Source organism: Strigops habroptila, chromosome 1, assembly GCF_004027225.2.
Source record: "Strigops habroptila isolate Jane chromosome 1, bStrHab1.2.pri, whole genome shotgun sequence".
In the NCBI taxonomy this organism is placed as follows: Eukaryota; Metazoa; Chordata; class Aves; order Psittaciformes; family Psittacidae; genus Strigops; species Strigops habroptila.
In genome coordinates, this window is record NC_044277.2 from 76,362,751 (window position 1) to 76,378,288 (window position 15,538).

Below are 15,538 nucleotides of genomic sequence, written 5' to 3' on the forward strand. Positions count from 1 at the left end.
GCCAGTTCCAGGTCATGGTCCTAGCTTTCAGAATAATTAATGGATTCTCTTCAAGTGAATACCCAGCAACAGGGCTGGACAGCCTTCCTCTTTTTCTGGGTCCTGCTTGTAGCAAGCCAGCTCTCCCCATGGGCTATACTGGGAGCTGAGTTTCTAACTAGCAGTTGTGAACTCTGTGAGATGCGAGGTGCTTCAGCGTTAGCTCCTGTTATGCCTGAACGACGTCTTGTCAGGATGAGCCTAGCCCTTAAGAGTGACAAGCAATGGATTAAATGAATTATTCATGCTCACAAGTGAACTTTAGTCATTAACCTCTAGGAGTAATAAATAAATAAAAAGTGAAGAGCTGGCAGATTTTAGTAACAGCTTCATTTATAGCTACTGTAACATAAAGTCATTTCAACATTTTCTTTTTAAGTAAACAACGTCCCAGTAGGGATGAAGAAAAAAAGCTGGGAGACATTTTCTTGGCTTCTTCAGCCTCCCTCTCTCGTCTGCATCCCAACAGCTTCTTCCATCACTTTGACCTCCTTACGCCCCAATTCCCTTGATTGTCTCTTCCGTGCAAGTACTTTTATGGAGTCCTGGATAAGAAAAAAACAGCAACCATAGCAGTCCCACACAACAGTCACAGACATCATGGATGTGATACCTTCTGCGCTGCTGGACTGACCCACATATTGAAAACAGCAGGCTCATTCCTTGTTTGGGATGTACAAATCTGAAACTGTTGTAGAGCTGGATTGCCATATGACAGTGCATTTAACCCTATCAGCTTGGGAGCTGGCGAAGGCCGTTAGTATGTGTTGTTATAATCTGTTTGTGACTTGAACCTCTACCCGGGAGAAGTTTTGTTTTCCACATAAGATTTCAAAATAATAATTTCACAGACTCTAGCCTTTTCTTTCCCAATGACACAGAGCCATGTCTTGATTTAACAGCTGGCAGCACACATATGAAGGTGGACAGCTTTGTAACTCCAGATATTTTTACCTATTTCCTGAATTCTACTCAGCCTCTAGGCATTGCCTTTGCAGAGCCTTGCTTTCCTTGCTTATCATCCTTAGGCTGCTTCTCCACTCCATCCCTCATACCATGAAGCGGCCTGCTTCCTTCTGGGCCTTTCAGGCAACATCACTGCCTGTGGCAGCAGGGTATTCCCTATGTGCAGCCTCTGTTACCTTTGCCTGTCTGAGCCTCATTGGCCCTGCATCTCATTTAAGATTGATGTGGTAGTTCTTCCTCACCAGCATCTTTTAATCCAGCTCTTCTCTTACAATCTTACTTGCAACCTATTCATTTTAATTCTGTTTTTCAGATTGGAATATAGTTTTTAAAGAAAATGCCCACAGAGAAAGCAGTATTGTACAAGGGCATTGGTCTATCACATGAAGATATCTGCTGGAAGAAAAACAGTGGAGTGACAGACAAAAGCTATCAAGAAGCTTAGAAACAGTTAAAGGATAAAGACAGTGGGAAAGCATAAGAAAAAGCATGAAAAGAAATGACAGCTTTTCTCATCTTCTTTTGAATCAGATTGTGAATGTTTTCCTTCACCCTGAAGCCTGTCTAGAGACATGCATCTAAAGGCAACTTATAGTTGCAAACCCTGCAATCACCATTCATGCACACATTCATTTATCAGGTAGTCAGACCTGTGCAAAACATTGCTTTCCCTCTCTGAAGGTCACCACCCCCAGACCAGAGCCCAGTGGAGAAACCCGTGGAGAAACCCATGAGGGCACCTCTTGCTGCCTCAGTGCCACGTAAGCCAGGTTAGTTCAAAACACTTCTCCTAGTAGTTTAAACTAGGTCATCCTCATTTCTACTGAGGCAAACAAGGAACACTCACACTTTCCTTACTACTGGCGGTGCTAAGGAAGGAAAAATCTCCGCTGAAAGGGCAGCAAACCCCAGCAAGGGCCAGCCGTATCTGAAGCCACTGCAGCTGTTCAGTCAGCAAATATAAATCAAGGGCTGCCTTCCCACTTGTGGTGTCAGGACAGTTCAAACAATGCACTATCCCTGCCATTTATCGCTCCCTCAGCTGTGATATGTGCAAAGAACAAGCCTACCTTAGCACTGTAGCTTGGCATCTTAGAAGTGAGTTTCCAGGTCTCTTCCACTTCTCATGCTTCAGCTCGTATTGGGGAGCAGTCCCAGAGTAGGCAAACTGCCTGCCCTCCATAAAGCTAAAAAATATGCTCCAGAAACACTCTTATTAGCTAAAGGATGGTGGGGACATAGGACCAGATTAGAGCTGGTCTGAAATACAGCCTCCTGAAGTGCGCTTAGGAAGGACAATGGGTCCTTACCATGAGGTTTCACTCTGCGGATACGCTCCTATTCCCCTGCACTATTTCCTTTTGTAGCATAGCTGTTATGTCTCCATGGGTCAGTGCAGCAAATGGGATGGGGGAACTGATCTAAACTTTTCATTTGGTTTGAGCTCTGGTTTCATTTTTGTTTTCTTAAAACAAAAACTTGTCAGAAAAAGGTTTTGATTCTGTCCAATTCCCTGTGCAGGTTCAGGTAAAATACCTTGCAAACAAATATTGTTGCAACAGAGAGAGGTACAAAGACAAGGGTGCTCTGCATTGCTGCTAGCATTTATTCGTTGTACCAGGTCACAGCTTCAAAGAGCTGTGAAGGAGCAACCTTCACAATCTTTCATGCTTCAGAGAAAGTTCCTGCCTTTCAGATATTTATGCTTTATCAGCCTAAGGGGTAATTGATACTGTCCATCAGTGCTCTTCTGTTAGATGTTTCTTTCCATGTATCTGCATGGTAAGAAATATTCTTCCCCTTTGCCCCTAGATTCCTTCCTGCATTTGAAGTCAAGAAATCCCATCATAACACAGGAGGGCAAAATATTAATTTCAAAGCAGACAGAATTTCCCACCAATTCTGGGAGGGTTTAAATGACAAGCACACAGTCTTAGTGAGACACACAGAATGCTGCAAACCTACACATCATAGAGGAGGATGTTTTTAAGAAGCGTGTTAAAAACTAAAATTAATAATACAAAAATGAAATCTGGTCATTGTATCCTTTCATAATCACTTTTATAACTTAACAACTCTTGTCTGAATTCCTCTCAAAACCTTCTCTGGTATTGCATTGATGAGATATGTTCAATTTTGGTAGCTTAAAGCTTTGCTCAAACACACTCATTTTGCTTTAATAGCTTATTCATGCATAATTTTAGGATGTGCTTAGGTCTGGGTTGAACTATATAGGTTTTCTTATTTACTGAATGCATGCAAGGGAATAAACATACCATTTCTCTGATACAAACAAAAGCAAAGTTCCTGGCTTACATCAGCTTGTTGTCCCAGAATAAAATCAAAGGCTGCTGAGGTAGTTTATGTCCCTATTTAGAAATAGGAAAACCTTTGTTTTGCATGTACAGATACTAAGCAGTTCAGCTTGAGATGTAAAAGGAAGCTGGGGAAGTTAGTAAGCCCACTGATAGCTACATTCTTGGCATGCAGTCTGCCTGTTGCAGTATTTAGTGTTTGTGTTTACTTGCAACATATGACGATTAGTAGACTGGAAAGACATAGTAGTGATGTTTAGTTCCAGGTTCATTAAAGGATATATGAGGCCATATCTCCCATTTTCTTTGATTCTTATCCCAACTAATCTACCATACACACTTCCTCTAACACTCATAAAACTATAGCAATATTTGGTCTTTTCTTGTTCAGTGAATTACAGGATTTGCACAGGATGCAGCAAAAAACTGTAAACAAAAAATAGAGAACAATGCCATATATACAGTCGTTAGCATATGAGTAATAAACACAGTAGCAAACCAGGTATTCAACAACATGACAGTAGTGAGCCCCCTAATTCCAATGGGCTTTCAAAGGGAAACTGGGAAATAACTTGCACTTGGATCTTTGCAAATTCTTGAAACAGCTAAAACCTGTGGGGATGTACCTGAGCAAGTGCGCTACTAGAACCTCATGCCGTTTCTGCTCAGCTGCTGCAAATAGGTAGAATTCCTGATACAGTGAAATATAGTGGCTAATGACCTTTATTGTCTCCTTTTTCTTTTTTTTTTTTCCCCTAACTACTTCAGAATTCCACAACTGGAAGGCTTTTTTTTGTGTGTGTTTTGGGCAGAATTTTGTAAACAACAGTGTGGTATACATGGGTTTTGCCCTTCAGTTATTATGTCAGTAATTTTTTCCATTAGAAAACTACTGAATCTTTGCAAGACTTTTTTACTAAAAAGCATTTCAGGCCTTCTAGAAACCCTGCAACACAGCTAATCCCTTCTTCTGCATCTAGCACAAATTCTCCTCCAAGTTTAAAAACTTCAAAAGCAGGTGGAAACCTCTTCAGAGAGGAAGCCAAGACCAATGTATTCATGTGAAAAGCCCAGCAGAATCAAGATAGATGGAGGGAAACCATCTGAAGTGAGATGTGGCAGAATAGCCAGCTGACATCTGGCAGGTGAGCAGAATAGTGGTATTCCTCCTAGCTGCAGTTATCACAGCAAAAACTGCAGGAAATCAAGCCCTTGCTCTGTGCACAGGCGAAGAACTGCAGCCGCTCTTTGTCTGCTGAACAGGGATCTGGCAGCATGACTCTGCCTTAGCGGGGAGAAGCAATCCCTAAAGTCTGATCTAGGCTAAATTTCTTAGTGACAACAAATCTGAAGGATATTTTGTCCTGTCTGAAAATAAAAATGCCCGGTTGAATTCAGGGCAGCCTTTGCTGCCAACTGACCCAAATAAACCGTACTAGTTGAAAGGGACAAGTATCCAGCTTTGTAGGTTCATTTAGTGAAACAACTTTTGTCTAGAAGCATTGGGAGAAGGTTTCCTCTTCAGAAAAATAGGTGAATCCCTTCTAGGGGAAAAAGCCAACATTAAAAAAAAAAAACAAAACACCAAAAGATGAAGCTGAATGTTGTTAAGAACAAAATGTGTGCTAAATTAGGGTTGTGTGTTTTGTCTTTCCTGTTATTAATGGCATCCTCAAAGGATACTGACTCACATGATGACTGAAGTGCTTGTGGTTTGGGACCCATGCTGAGCCAATAAGCCTAGAACCAGGGAAGCTCTTCCCTTTTCTTTACATAAGGAAGCTTCCAGAGCCAGTTGCCATTTGTTACAACACCAAGAAAAAAGGGCAGTAAAGTGCTCAAGTTGGGACTCTCTAGAAGGGACCAATTTATCATCTCATGAGGTTATCCAGCTGCCAGTGAGATTTTCTAACAGGGAACCATCAGGGTACCGGCAGCCTTTGGGTACTCTTCCCTTCACACCCAGTCAGACCAAGGCCTGGTTTTGCAAGTCATCACTTCACCCCATCCCTGCAAGGAGGGGTTTGTCAGCCATGCGCACAGACAGACCTCACCTGTGGTCTGAGGAGCAGAGCTGGGGAGCCGGCCAGAATGATTTTCTGGCAGCAGTCTAGCCTGCCTTCAGATTCTTTCTCTGATGCAGATTCCTGTCACTTCTCTTTGCACAATGCTAACACACTTGCAGCTTGTTTTTCTTTTGTTCCCAGGAAGCTATAGATTAAAGGGCTGTGCATCTTGGGCTCGGAGCTGTGTTTACACTTGGGTGTTTTAGCTCAGTCAGAAATTCAACTCTTCCTGTTACTCAGGTGGCAGGATTAGTGCTGTGGAAAGCACCTGCCTTTAGGGAAAGGAGATAAATAATTCAAACATTGTACTGAAAGTCACCTTCTTCTGCCACTATGCTTAATGTTTACCGGGACCTTCCAGCAGTCACAATCATTGCACCGTCTTCACTGTGTGACTAGTAGTGTAGACGTGAGATAGCATTTGTAAGGCTTTTGTAATCTTCATGCTGCACAAAATACTTGTTTGGCATGTAGAAAGGGACCTTCCCAATGGTAAGATGATAAAGGATTCTCCTTATCAGAGTACTTCAGACAGAATAGTCATTTTATTTTTTCCTAGTAGTTGGCCTGGCCTCAGCAAGATAGCAATCCAGCTTTAAAAGCATAACTGATCCTACAGAAAAAAGTTCGTATTTTTAATTTTACAGTCAATCATTCTTGGTAGTCTAAGTGATTTTAAAAGGACCCAAGCCGAAGAAACTTTAAAACCAAAAAGTTTTCCATATTTAGATGTAAAATGCTAATGTGGTTTGAAAAGTCTGAGCAGGGTTCTGTTGAGCAAATTAGTTACGCATGCAGTGAAAAGACACCCTCAAGATGCTCACAGGCTAGGAACCTGGTGAAGCACTCATAGGGTTTTATTCTCATTCCTGACATATTCACCTCTGCCTGTTTGTTACTGTTGCTAATAGGTACCTTTGGTTTCCAAATTATTGCCGGGTGAGTGGGCTTTTGGAACTGTTTGGAGGCCCTGCTAAGGCAGGAGTCCTGTGCGTATGCAACAGCAAGTGCTCACAGACTCACACTTCACACTACACGTCTGGCTTGGCATCATGCCTCAGCTGCAAGAAGATGAGCTTGTGCTTAAGTCTTTGCTGAACAGGCTTGAGTGACAGTAATCTTGCCTAAGGAGGCCCTTAGAACACCTAACTACTGTTTAGCAATAAAAACTGGGAACCTGAAGTGATGTGTGAGCAATTAAAAATGTTAATTCTCAAATGTTAATTTCTGTTTTAAACGTTTACAGTAGATGACATTTATGAAATACACCTGGTGCTATTTTTATCTAATTGGAAGTTACTCCCACAGTCTTATTGGCAATGTGCTGGGATTTGCAGCTGTGTAACTGAGAGACGAATTACATTCAAACAGTTAGACTACACTCTGAACAGTGAAGCAGTGGGAAAGCAGCTCCGGTTTCAGCCAAGTAACTGCTGCTTGAGCCTCAATCCGCAACTGCTCATTAGTGCACCCTGCTTCATGGACAGGGCAAATCCATAAATCCTTTCACTTCTGGCTAAGCCATGCCTGTCCTCTGTGCTGCAGCCTGGACCCCCTGAAGAAGAAGGTTTTGTGCTACATTCTGGGGTCCTGTGGGTGTCCTGGTGTTCTTCTGCACCTATCTAAGATCTGAGAGCTGCTCCCTAACCTGTACCATGGGACAGTGCAGTGCCACTTCAAAGCACAGTGCTATGCTGGCACAGCCAGGGAGTGAGTTGGTCTGTAAGACCATAAATTCCCAGTTCATAAATATCAATAGTGTTTTCTAATTAAGAGTTCTCTACTGCTTTAAAACTGTCAGTCAAAGTGGGTTTCATTTTGGTTTTGGGGCAATGGGAGATTTTGTTTTCAGAGTGACCTTAAATTACCCAGACTAAACAATGGATGGCATGATCAGGACACTCACAGTGACCACTTCTTCTTCTACAGCCCTCCCCCAGCATCTTTTGTCCAAACTACATCAGATCCATTCATGAGGTTTTCTTCTTCCAGTCTTACACTATTCCTAAAAAATTCACAAAGGCAGAATTGATATTCCAAAAAATAATGCCAGCAGGAAACAGAATGGAGACTGAAGCATTCTCATCTTAAGAAACAGGCCAACAAAGAGATTATTGTCTTCATTTTGTAAAAGTTTATTGTCAAATTGCTTTGGCCTCAGCTTTAGACTTATCTATATGTTGCTCTGTAGCAAAATTTGAAATGCTGACAGAACAGCATCAATGCTCATAGTACAGTAATCTCATGACATATTTTGCAGTTGGTCTTTATGCTTATCATGATAAAACACATCCAAAAAGGGCACACTATGTCTAATTACTCTGACTCAAACTTGGACGTTGTGCAATGTAGAAATACAAATCAGTGAACGTTTTCTTGACTCAACTGCTGGCAATATTCAGCTTTTGAAATCTTTCGAAATGAAAGTATTTATGAAGCTTTTCCACTTAACCAGGTGCAATCCAGTTTCTAAATATAATCCATTTTTTTCTTGGAAGCCTGCCACCAAGGGTCAGTACTGAATATTCCTGATAGTAGCACATAGGTACACATGCAGGTTGCAAAGCAGCTGGTATTTACTTAGAAAGCTGTGCTTTGTCAGGAACATTACAGTTTACAGGGACAGCAATGAGATTGAGGTCTGTAGATGTGAATAGGTCATCCAAGTAGTGACAGACAAACAACATCAGATTTTTAAAGTCTGTAAGTACAGACTTTACATAACATCAGTAAGTGGTCTCTGTTTCTACTAAACTAGGGTGAAATGAAAAAAACACTGTCCATATAGAAACTCTGAAACAGCCCTTAAACTTTCACATCTCAAAACTGGTACCGCATACTTATACCTATTGACTTGGAGCCCAAATGATTCTGAAAGTAACTATGTTTTGAAAGATCTCTCAAAAAAAAGAGCTTTAGGTAGTTTAGTTATGCAGTGATGGAAAATGTGCACTTCAGAGCTGCTTTCTGTGCTGAAACTTGTGCAGTGAGAATGGGGGAACTGGTCTCTGAATATGACTTTTTATGATCATCTAATTTGTTTTAAACAGAAAAGTGATGATGTACGATGCGGGCCTAGTTTCTTTCAATTACACTTTTCTCCCTGGATGATACATCCATTCAGTTAAAGAAGTCATAAAAAATAAAAGATAGAAGCAAACAGGATTGAGTTTATTAGAGACCAAAACTGAGACTGGAAGAAATATCACTGTATAGAACACCTACAAGATGAACCTCATATAAAATTCTGTGGGAGTTCAGAATCTTGCAACATATCTAATGGTAATGTCCTGGAGAACAGGACAGTCTGAACATAGCTCTTTACATAAAACAGCATGACAGATAAGCTATCAGATTTTCATTACAGAGCAGAGTTTTTCTTTTCACTTCTACTGGATTTATTATAGTCGTTATTAAGGTCAATAAAGCACACAATTGACTCCAGGGAAGATGACAAGACATACAGCAAACAAACTGTTATTGATTTGGCTCAGGGACAATGAAATACCCACTGACCCATTCCCATGTCAGTTATTTACTGCTTTTGCTGATCGCTAGATGACAGCTAGCATGACAGACATCCTTTATGTTTGTGATATATAAACATTCTAGTTTGCTGGAATACATACACTTGTGATGCTTCAGAATCTCATGATGCACAGACGAGATGCAACAATCCATGCAATGAGGTGCACAGATACAGATCTGCAAAAGGAAAAATTAACAAGTTTCTTGTTTAGCACAGAATGTCTAAATAAATGATATTCACCATCAAAGGAATATATTAGGCTTGTGTGTTTACATGTGCATCTAAATGCAAGGTTTCATTTTCCCCATATATTATGAAAATTAATGGATGCCAGTAGCCTGTCCAACTACAAACAATGTCAAGATTTTTATTTTAAATTTTGAACAGTTCTCTTATAGTTTATGGTATCATTGAAAGCCTTTGACAGATTTATATTATGCATGAATTACAACCAGCTGTGAATTACAGGGTCTTAGTTCTATCAAAAGAGTCAGGTAATGTCATAAACCACAGGAGAGAAGCCTGGTTCACTAAAATCCCAATGGAATTACAGATCTGTAACTTCCACCCTGCAATTTTACATACAAATTCTGTGTGAGGAAATATCAATACCTCTACACTTCCTTGCCCAGATTGCCTTCTCTCAACTCATCCTGTATCATCATTCCCTCCTTTTTGTGACTCCTCACATCCCTTTGTACTGGGTCATATTGCTTTGAGTGGCGACTATAATCACTGACTCAGCCACAATTTTAAGGCTTTTGAGTCCTGGTCTCTGTCTATTCTATGTTATCACTGAACTGCCCTCCTCCAGAAAAGTCAGCAAAAGAAAACATGGGATAATTCATGACACACACAAGTTTACAGGCCAGTGAACTGGCTTAACCCATCAGTGGAAGCGTCTGTGCTAGCCTCTTAGGTGCACCTGGGGTGTAGTATAATCCCTGTCCTGATACTTATTTATACTGGTGCAGATTCCCAGGAGGCACTGCCAGTCTGTCCCACCTCGGTCACCCCAACACTGGGAGAAAGGATTTCCATCTTCTTTAAAGGAGGAGGCAATCCAGGTCATTCATGAATCTAGCCCTTCTGATGATCCACTTCGCCTTTTCCTGCCCGGCTTTTCTGCGTGGCACAGTACTGTATTTCTTCTCAGGAGGGGTATATCAGAATAAGTCTGGTAGGTTACCTGCATTCTGCCTGTGACCTTTGCATTCCAACCTGTCCACAACTCTACAGCTTGTGTTTGGCAACTACAGACATTTGGTTCCTTCCATTTCTAACCTGGGAAAAAAAGAAGATATTTAATATACTACATTTTTTTCCATGTAGAGCCAGGGGATGCTAGGAAGCCAAGAGGAAGGACCAATTGCATGCCACCAGCCAGTACTCCAGTGGGTGCAGCCTAGTGCCAGCAGTCGCCAGGGCTCCAGGGCGCCCACTTCTAGCTTGCAAAATGCTTTCAAAGCACAACACACTGCACATATCTTGTCAGTGTGATTCAGTTGTATCACTTACTGCCTGCCCACACTTTAATGAAATGTCATCAAATAGAATGATACAGTTTGCATCATTTACACCCGGATGAGCTACACCTCAATTTATCTTCCCCAGTGCTCGCAATTTAAGATTTTTGTAGCTTTCTGAAAATGTTGCAGTTCAAACCATATAGAAAAGGGTAAGTAAATCTAATTTAGCTAAAGCTAGCAAGGGTTAAGTAAATCTAATAGCTAGCAATGAAACCCTGGAATCCAGAGCTGCAAAAAGCCAGGACTTGCAGAATTTGGCACTTGAAAACAGATTGTACAGGTGCAGAAATACGACAGCTGTGTACGATCATAGCCAAGGAGCAAATTAAAGTTGCTCTTCAAATTCCCTTGCAATTAGTGCGGGGACACTGCACATCATCAAAGTCTGTGCTCGCAAATCCAGGGTTTCACAAAGTGAAATGAATGCTCATGACACCAGCTATGTTTTGGTGTGATTAGCAGTAATTAAAAGTGAGGAAAGTCTCTGCAGACCAGATCTCAGACCTCATTTTAAAGCCTGATAGTCTGATGTGGAGAAGCATTCCAAAAAACCTTCAGGCCATCATTTTAAGATGGAAGCTACATCTGCTTGATTTACAATTTTATCCTTTCATAGAAAGCACTTACTGAGACTGTAAACATCCGTAGGACAAACAGCTTGTCGGACATATCACCTTAGTCCAAGCGGGTTGGCAAAGCTCAAATAATTTCCCTGTACTGATAGTATCCCTTTTTCACCACCATCTTACCTGCAGATGATTTTTTTAGGAGAAAGAATACAAACTGGCATAAGAAACTAATGTAATTTCAGTAAATTAGTTCCTCTGGAGTGTAACTGGTCAGAGGAAAACAAGTCTACACAAAAAAAGCCATATTAATTTCTGATCTTTGATTTTTTCAGGGTAAACATATTTAGCATTAAGCACATGAACAGTCCCATTTATGTCAATAGAAAATTTCACAAAAATGAGTCATGGTCCAAATTTATGTTGTGCCTTTACAACAATGCAGAATTTTTTTTTTTTTTAAGATTTGGGCTTTTTTGAAGATTCTTTTTTTTTTGAAAGGATGTTCTTGATGTATCCAATACAAAACCCAGATTAACTTATTATTAAAATAACTAAATAAAAAGTCAGATCAGAAAATGCAATAATAAAGCTTCTACCAAGATGGTTGTGTGCTATATTGACTATATTTATTTAAATATAATACTAATCCTATTTCTCCAAGAGAAGAAGTTGGGGGAAAAAGGTGGAAACTGTATCTATCAAAAAACATTGTATACTGGCATAGAGATGGCAAAACTCCTCTGAGTGGCCACTGTGTCAGGACAGTGTGTTAAATACAAATTATGGTAACATTTAAAATGTGCATGTTGGACAAAAATCTGTCAGCTACTTACTGCCTTCTATTTCAAACATTGCAAAGATGTGTAAAATGTATATGAATAGCAAACATGATCTTTAGGTCATAAAAATTTTAAATGAAAAACAATTAAGTTGCTCATTGTGTGCAGTTCATAATCTTACAGTTTCTGTGACACTGCAGAGATTTATGCATATGCTTAATGTATTACATTGTTCATAATATCATCTACAACATGTCTAATTGAGCATAATGTGGGCATTTTTGTCAAGATCAGAGACCTACTGTGTTTTTTGAACTGCTTACCCTAGCAGTGCATCTGCACCACCAAGCTGAAGTATGCCCAGGCAATGCGAGATGTGGAGACCTGAATTCTGCACATGATTCTGATCATGCCAATGATTTTCCTCTTGACCTTGGGCAACTCATTAAGAAGGTCTACTGGCACACTGCCAGACGTACTTGACTCCCACGGGACTTAGTAAGATGTGCAGGAGGATTAAGATTTCAATGCTGTGTCCCTGCATCCATTTACATAGTTGGACCCTCAAAGGAAAGATTACCTTGTTTGCAAAGGTGTCCCTGGCAAGCATTTGAGACCTAAAATTTTAGCTGATACTCTTTCCTTCAATTCATCCAAAGCAAAGAAAGACAAACAGCTTCCTTCACTGACAGGCCCTAATCCTTTACTGATTTTTCTTCATAGACTGAGCCTCTTAGTGCAGCTGCTTTCTGCAGCACCGGCTCCTCATCCGTGGTAAGAACAGCTAGGAAACTGTTGCATGAAAAAAGAGGGGGAGAATTATCTTTGGAACCTGTGGCAAGACCTTTCACTTTAGGACATAGTTCTGTTTTTAATTTTAAAGTCCTGAAGCTGACGTACATACAGATGCAATATCAAAATGAACAAACCGGTCTGCTGAGCAAAGCACAGAGCGGACAGGAAATGCCTCAAGGTAACCTTGGCAACCTTAATTTTCTCCATTTGTGCAGCCTTTAATTTTGTCATCACGCAGTAACGACCCTCCTTCAGCACACTTCCCTGCCAGATGTGTATAGCAGCACCATCAACCACCATGTTTAAGGTATGTGGGCAGTCTGTGCTGGAAAAAAACCAAAAAACCAGTTGTAAAGCCCACATGAAAATTTACTGATTTTTCAGCTCTGACAAGAACCGCATAGCTGCAATGCATTCAGTTTTCACTTGTAAGACGGGAAAAACTGAGGGAAAGGAAGCACAAAAAAAAAATCCATGAACATCTTATGGAGAAATGATGCTTCTAGGATGTTGACATGAGTGTATCCAACTCCTCAAAATATCTAAAAGCAGCTAAGTTGCTAGAACTCCAATCCCAATCACTACCAAGCTCTGTCTCTCAAATTTTCCTAGCCATCAAGTTTATTCTTCAAACAAGAACTTACTCACTTAACTGAAAAAAAAATAAAATCATTCTTTTAAGTTTTTATTTTCAATACACAGCAAAATGTTCTTCAATACATAACATTTTCAAAGAGAAATAATTTTTTTAGAAAGTCGCTTTCTGCAGAAATTGTTCCCTAGTATTCTCAGAGTTGTGGAGGCAACAGAGGAACAGCAACTGTTACGCTGCTTATATAGTCACTGTTTATAGCAAACACTGTTGCTGATTTTGTGATTTTATAGAGAGATTGCAGCTGGAAATTCAGCAAGATTGTTCTCCCCACCCCCAGTGGATTAGCTATGCTAGGATTTTGTGTCGAGGAGACAAGCAACTGGATTTTTCCCCGCTACTTAAACTAGACATAATAATCCCCTCCTCTTCTCTCTAGCTAGTGGGGCCAGTAATCAGGCTAAGCAAAGCTTTAAGAGCAATTGAGGAATATCTGCATTAGTATTTATGAAATATTAAGTACTAAAGAGCCTATCAGATACTAATTTACCCAAGACAAATACTTCCACATGAAAATACAAAAAGAAAGATGGTACGGAAGAAAAACAGTTTACCCATGCTGTCTGAATTGTAGGATTTACTGCATGGTGCTGAGTAACCAGCCACCTTATTACTTATTTGTGGATACAAGGGTTCTACATGTGTCAAATTCACTATTCTTTGGTTACAGGTGGACCAAAGTTGTAAAGCAAAAATCCGTGTTTAACTCAAAAAGCAGTAGGAGGCTTTGATCTATTACTGCTGAAGCAAGCAAAAGGATTGCCTTTGAAAATGAGTCTGGGGTATGTGCTGTAGAAAGAAAATACAAAAGTACACAAGCAAAAGTAATAACCAAAATAGAAAAGATGAAGTAATAATAAATCAAGTGGAAAAGTCATCTAAGAACCTTGCAAGCCGATGTGCAACTACTGCAACATCTGGAAAATTCCTCCAAATTTCAATCTCCAGACTTTAAGGCTCTGAAGAACAAGGCAAGCAGATCACAGGCATCCATTAATAATCCCTCATGTCTCTTTTGGGGTCAGTTATCTCTTGCAACATATCTCATGCTAAAATTGAGCATGATGGCATCAGAACTAAAATCAGGTTATTAATCAAAGAGTTTGAGAAGAATTTATGACAATCTCTTTTCCCTATTTTATCTCCCATTTCAACAGGATCCAAAGGTTTTCATATCCAAGGGCAAATACAGTCTTGCTGCTTTGAAATAAGAAGTGGAGTTTAAAATCAGCAGAAAATATCAGTCCAGCCCAAAGGTATTCCATCCATTTAATTAAAATAATAGGACAGGGGTTACAAATCACCTGATACCAAAATTTCAGTTTGTTCATTGGCATGTTTGCAATGTTTATTTCTAAGTTTCCTGGTAAGGCAGGAAGGACAAAGGTCTCTCTCAACTCTCTGGTTCTACTTTTTGTCCTTTGAAATTATGGTATGGGCTCGTGTGAGTTGCTCCTGAATGGGAAGTAGATGGCAAAGACCATCTTGTCTTGTCAAGTTTCTCCAGGGTTGGTCTGCCACCTCTCACAGAAGTGGTGTTTCCCCTGCCCCATGGTGTTAGGAGCAGAGCTGTTGCAGGTGCCCACTGACCACTCTTGCTCCTCAGGCTTGGCCCCTCTCTCAGGCCTGGACTGAAAGGGGCTAGGAGGGATATTGGCAAGGGAAGAGATCAAGATAAAGCCAGAAATGTTGGGATTTGAGAGTGAACTGGAGGAACATCTTGGAGACTGTAGCAAGAACCCCATGGGGAACCCCTACTGAGAGCTGTGGTGGAGCAGATGTGGATCCCACAGATCCTGGAGAAGAAGTTGCCCTGCCAAGACTGCTGGGCAGCTCCTCGATATTCTCCTTGCCTAAAAGCCCTCTCACCAAGACAAAGATATGGCACCACCTCCAGACAGGCCATGGTGCAGGCTATATCTGGCATATGTCTGAGTGTGGCTCATTGCCAGATGCAAGGCAGAAAGCAAGCCTGTGACACAGACCCAGGAGCAGAGAGCAAACCATGAGCCTTTCCCTGGGCACTGGCTCCCGAGTTGACAGGCTACTGGGTGGTGGACTTTGCACAGGCATCGTCATGCTTTACGTAGATGTCTAAAAGGACCATAACTAACTTTCAAATATGATACACAGTTCTCGGAAGAACCCTTATCGGGACTCCTCTAGAACCTGGGTATCACCTCCATTGACAGGCACTACTTCAACAAGGACACAGAGCAGTCTAATAGTACATCTGGTAGTTTCTGTTAAGTGCAAAGAAGTGCTAGGAGCTTGGCATTAAAAACAAATAAACAAGCAG